This window comes from Electrona antarctica, assembly GCF_951216825.1.
Source record: "Electrona antarctica genome assembly, chromosome: 7".
Taxonomy (NCBI): Eukaryota; Metazoa; Chordata; class Actinopteri; order Myctophiformes; family Myctophidae; genus Electrona; species Electrona antarctica.
This window is the reverse complement of record NC_136812.1, coordinates 54,213,590-54,220,292: the sequence shown is the minus strand read 5'-3', so window position 1 is coordinate 54,220,292 and position 6,703 is coordinate 54,213,590.

Sequence of the window (6,703 nt, the reverse complement as noted above, 5' to 3'; positions counted from 1 at the left end):
CGTGCGTGCGTGCGTGCGTGCGTGCGTGCGTGCGTGCGAGATCTCCAACGTTGAAGCACTCGACCTGCAGCGGACCCGTGAGTTATGACGAGGAGAAACCCCATGCCGCTTGAGTTTAAAACGGAGCGCCCGTTTGCACTTCCGCATTTTGTGCCCAAATCGTGGGGAAAAACGCGGAAGTAGGCGTTCTTCCGGTGCTTCAAACAGCCCCATACATCCAATCAGAAATGTCCTATCTGATTGACAGCCCAGACATCCAATCAGAAATGTCCTATCTGATTGACAGCCCCATACATCCAAACAGAAAGTCCTATCTGATTGACAGCCCCATACATCCAAACAGAAAAGTCCTATCTGATTGACAGCCCAGACATCCAATTAGAAAAGTCCTATCTGATTGACAGCCCAGACATCCAATCAGAATAGTCCTCTCTGATTGGATAAAACGTTTAATGACGTTAAACTCACTTTGCCACTCACATTATGCATGTGAATACCCTCTACTGTATATCTCACCATTCTGCTATGATTTTCTGCTTTCATAATTATATGAAACGGAAAAAACAAACACAAATGCAAAAATAAATGCTAAATGACTTACATCTTATAATATCTTAGGCCAGATCCATCAACTATATGCATTCATGGGCAGACTTCCCAAAAACATGTTTTTTTTAAAACAAACCTAGAAACTACATTTGACACATAAATACAAGCAGAAACAAAATGTGCTGTGTCAGCGCCTGCCTGTGCCAGAGCACTGCCTACACTACACTATACCCATGTGTAAGTTCAGATCGATTGGGAAGTCCATCCAGGAGATAAATTGATGGGAGACAGACCTGCTTTCTACAGTTTTATAGATGAATGGATGGCATATAGACTGCTTTCTACATTTTATAGTGTTTTTATAGTTAAATGGATGGCAGACAGACCGCTTTCTACATTTTATAGTGGATGTATAGATAAATGGATGGCAGACAGACTGCTTTCTACATTTTATAGTGGATGTATAGATAAATGGATGGCAGACAGACTGCTTTCTACATTTTATAGTGGATTCATAGATAAATGGATGGCAGACAGACCTGCTTTCTACATTTTATAGTGGATTCATAGATAAATGGATGGCAGACAGACCTGCTTTCTACATTTTATAGTGGATTCATAGATAAATGGATGGGAGACAGACCTGCTTTCTACATTTTATAGTGGATTCATAGATAAATGGATGGCAGATAGACTGCTTTCTACATTTTATAGTGGCTTCATAGATACATGGATGGAGACAGACCTGCTTTCTACATTTTATAGTGGATTCATAGATACATGGATGGAGACAGACCTGCTTTCTACATTTTATAGTGGATTCATAGATACATGGATGGAGACAGACCTGCTTTCTACATTTTATAGTGGATTCATAGATAAATGGATGGCAGATAGACTGCTTTCTACATTTTATAGTGGCTTCATAGATACATGGATGGAGACAGACCTGCTTTCTACATTTTATAGTGGATTCATAGACACATGGATGGAGACAGACCTGCTTTCTACATTTTATAGTGGATTCATAGATACATGGATGGAGACAGACCTGCTTTCTACATTTTATAGTGGATTCATAGATACATGGATGGAGACAGACCTGCTTTCTACATTTTATAGTGGATTCATAGATACATGGATGGAGACAGACCTGCTTTCTACATTTTATAGTGGATTCATAGATACATGGATGGGAGACAGACCTGCTTTCTACATGTTATAGTGGATTAACCCATTTTGGGCGGGAACCCCTTTTGGTGTTTTAAGCATTACGTCCTACCATACTTTAGCTATTGAAAAACAACAGATCTACAAGCTCGTAGCGCGGCACCGAGTGCCGCGCTACGAGCTTGTACGTCTGCTATTTTTTTTTAATTGTGAAAATGTGTTGCAAATCATTGAATAAATTATATATTCTTTCAGAGCGAATGTTTTTAACTCAAATCTTTGCTTCTAGGGGGGTTCCAACATATTTTCAGATGGGGATTGGCGGCCAAATTCCGATAATTCTGGGGGTCTTTGACATGAAAAAGGTTGAGCACCACTGACATAGAAACAAACGTTTTTCAGAAAACTGTCATGATTTAGAAGACATTTGCAGAATCTGGTGTCAGGTCTAAATGGATTTATAGATAAATGGATGGCAGACAGACCTGCTTTCTATATTTATATAGTGGATTCATAGCAGGATGCTGATTTTTTTTCAACCTTTTTCTATATATCAAGGCTCATTATTTATTCGGCATTTGAGCCACCGTTTGATGAGATTTTGCCTTACAAACTAAAAAATCACACCCGTGTGAACTAAGTGGTGTAAGGTCTTATATGGACTGATCAGCTGTGGTCTGACGTAATGTCTGACGTAATGAAATCACACCCGTGTGAACTGGGTGACCATAGCAACCGTGCTCATTTTTTGGTACGAACAGACAGACAGACAGACAGACAGACACGTAAACTAACAAAGTTGTAGGAGTGGTTTACACCACTCAAAAATGTTTGTTGGATAAGATTGTGTTCTAAATCCCGTTGCTGTATTGATGTTGGTGTACCGTTATTAGATTGTGTTCTAAATCCCGTTGCTGTATTGATGTTGGTGTACCGTTATTAGATTGTGTTCTAAATCCCGTTGCTGTATTGATGTTGGTGTACCGTTATTAGATTATAAAGCACTTTTTAAAACAATGTTACAAAGTGCTTTCCAATACAGGTTAAAATACAGTAGTAGAATAAAACAACAACAATAAGCAATATTAATACAAACAGGTGAACACAAAATAAAACAATCAATAATTTAAGTAAAAGCCATCGTGAACAGGTGGGTTTTTAGCTGTGATTTAAAAGAGCTCAATAGGGTGATTTGTCTTAGGGCCTCTGGTAGGGCATTCCACAGTTTAGGTGCACGGGCCGAGAAAGCCCGGTCACCCATGGTGACACGCTGGGTAGCTGGAACTACCAGGAGCGCCTTGCTTGCCGATCTAAGGCTACGTGTTGGCCTATGGGGCTCCAGCAAATCTTGTATGTAGATGGGGGCCAAGCCATTTAGTGCCTTAAAAGTGGTAATTAAAATTTTAAAATCAATCCTAAAATGAACAGGCAGCCAGTGGAGGGAGGCGAGGACAGGGGTAATGTGGTCACGCCTTCTGGAATTGGTTAGTAATCTGGCTGCTGAGTTCTGGACCATTTGAAGACGGGAGATAGTTTTTTTATTGAGTCCGGAATATAGTGAGTTGCAATAATCTAAGCGTGTTGTGATGAAAGCATGGATTACCTTCTCAAGGTCAGGGAATGAGATGAATGATTTTATTTTTGCTATATTACGGAGTTGGAAGAAACAGGATTGGACAACCTTAGTGACTTGCTGATTAAATGAGAGACTGGAGTCGAACATCACGCCTAGATTACGGGCTGCATTTGTTATGTTATTGGACAGATTGCCAAGCTGTGACTGGAAAGCGGGGATGGAATGTGGGGGGCCAAAGAGGAGGATTTCTGATTTAGAGTCATTTAGCTGGAGGAAGTTCTGGGACATCCAACACTTGATGTCTGATAAACAAGCTAGGATTAGGGATATATCTGTGCTGCCAGGTTTGAGGGGGATGTAGAGCTGAGAATCATCTGCATAACAGTGAAAGTTTATTTTATGTTTCCTTATAATATGGCCAAGTGGGAGCATATAAATAGAAAATAATAATGGGCCTAGGATTGAACCTTGAGGAACACCGGAGGTCAGGGGGATCTGGGAGGATTTTGCATCCCCAATTGCCACTGAAAAGCTCCTATCAGAGAGGTAGGAGCGCAGCCAGTTAAGGGCTGTGCCTCTGATCCCCACCCACTCTGACAAACGGTCAATTAAAATGGAGTAATCCACAGTGTCAAACGCCGAGCTAAGATCTAAAAGTATTAAAATCGAACAATCCCCGGAATCGGCAGCACGTAGAAGGTCATTTGTGACCTTTAAAAGCGTTGTTTCCGTGCTGTGACCGGCACGGAACCCAGATTGAAAGTCCTCAAAAATATTATTAAAATTCATAAATGAAATAAGCTGATTTGAAACTATTTTTTCTAAAATTTTGGATAAAAAAGAAAGATTAGAAATTGGTCTAAAATGATCTAAAACAGAGGGGTCTAGTGTTGGCTTCTTCAGGAGGGGTTTTACAAGAGCAGCCTTAAAACTAGAGGGGAAAATACCAGTGGATAAAGAGCAATTAGCGATGGTTAAAATGTTGGGTCCTAAAACATGTAAAATCTCTTTAAAAAATCTGGTTGGGATGGAATCCAGAGTGCAGGTGGAGGATTTCATGTGAGATATAATTTCTTCCAAGGTTGACGGGGAGACTGGTTCAAAATGAGTGAGCATAGCAGGGAGGGGGGCGGGGCATTCCCCTAGTGCTCTGGACTCAGGGATAATCTGTTGTCTGATGGTTAAGATCTTATTTGAAAAATGGGTGAGAAACTCTTCACATGATGTTGGTGTACCGTTATTAGATTGTGTTCTAAATCCCGTGCTGATGTTGGTGTACCGTTATTAGATTGTGTTCTAAATCCTGTGCTGATGTCGGTGTACCGTTATTAGATTGTGTTCTAAATCCTGTGCTGATGTTGGTGTACCGTTATTAGATTGTGTTCTAAATCCTGTGCTGATGTCGGTGTACCGTTATTAGATTGTGTTCTAAATCCCGTGCTGATGTTGGTGTACCGTTATTAGATTGTGTTCTAAATCCCGTTGCTGTATTGATGTTGGTGTACCGTTATTAGATTGTGTTCTAAATCCCGTTGCTGTATTGATGTTGGTGTACCGTTATTAGATTGTGTTCTAAATCCCGTTGCTGTATTGATGTTGGTGTACCGTTATTAGATTGTGTTCTAAATCCCGTGCTGATGTTGGTGTACCGTTATTAGATTGTGTTCTAAATCCCGTTGCTGTATTGATGTTGGTGTACCGTTATTAGATTGTGTTCTAAATCCCGTTGCTGTATTGATGTTGGTGTACCGTTATTAGATTGTGTTCTAAATCCCGTTGCTGTATTGATGTTGGTGTACCGTTATTAGATTGTGTTCTAAATCCCGTTGCTGTATTGATGTTGGTGTACCGTTATTAGATTGTGTTCTAAATCCTGTGCTGTATTGATGTTGGTGTACCGTTATTAGATTGTGTTCTAAATCCTGTGCTGTATTGATGTTGGTGTACCGTTATTAGATTGTGTTCTAAATCCTGTGCTGATGTCGGTGTACCGTTATTAGATTGTGTTCTAAATCCCGTGCTGATGTTGGTGTACCGTTATTAGATTGTGTTCTAAATCCCGTTGCTGTATTGATGTTGGTGTACCGTTATTAGATTGTGTTCTAAATCCCGTGCTGATGTTGGTGTACCGTTATTAGATTGTGTTCTAAATCCTGTGCTGTATTGATGTTGGTGTACCGTTATTAGATTGTGTTCTAAATCCTGTGCTGATGTCGGTGTACCGTTATTAGGGATACCAGTCGTGCACTTCAAGGGAAAAAGGCTCGCTCAACTCAGACAGTCTTTTTATACTTTTGAAAAATAGCAGATCTACGAGCTTGTAGGTCTGCTATTTTTGAAAAATCGTGAAAATGTCGGCACAAATCTTTGAATATATTCTTTCAGACAGCTAAACGAACGTTTTTAACTCGAATATTTGCTTCTGGGTGTGTGTGTGTGGGGGGGGAGGGGGGGGGGGGGGGGTTCAGGCGCGTGCTGGGTGCAGATTCATAAAGAAAGAAAATAAAAGAAAGAGAATAAAATCCGCACTCTCAGCCTTCGTCAGTGTCAGTGACGCGTTTGTCTGGTTTGACTGCTGCTGCGGATCGTCTACCATCAGGGGTGGAGCAACTTTGACGATGGAGAGGGCCACCATATTTCCACACTCACACCAGACGGCCACATTGCATATTACTGTCGTAGCAAAAAAAAGCCGATCTACAAGCTCAAAACGCGTCGCACCGCGACGCGTTTTGAGCTTGTAGATCAGCTATTTTTGCTATATTTGAATTGAAGTCCTGAATGTTGTTTTTTGCTATTTTCGAATTGGAATCCTGAAAAGTTAAAATTGTATCTCATGTCAAATGCATTCAGTTATACTCATGTTGACTTGAACTTAAATGCAAATACATATTGGACATAAAAAAAAAAGACAATGACATTCTAATACTAGTCATTCAAATACTGTAGACTGAAGTAATTAATGTGGGTCATGTTTGCATGTTTGGAATTGTAACAGCTCAATATCAGTATTCTAATATTAAATAGCTTCACTTAATGTGCCCCTGAGGGCCACAAAAAAAAAAGACTATATGTGTATATTACAGGAAGCCCAACAAACTCCGGTAAACTCCCGAATTGTACCATCACACCTGTATATATTACCGTATATATTAACTGTATATGCCCGCTAAACTTGAGGTTTTTACGGGCAAAATACAGTGCCCATGATTGCCCGTTAACTCCTCTTTTCACACAGTGTGTGTGTGTGTCCCACCCCACAACGCTGGCTGCAGGACTACCAGTGGGGTTTCAACCCTTTTCACATCAAGGTCCATCCATTATTTACTATACTTTTCCCAGCACTGCAGAACAGCAGTGTGTGTGTGCGTGTGTGTGTGTGTGCGTGCGTGTGCGTGTGTGTGTGTG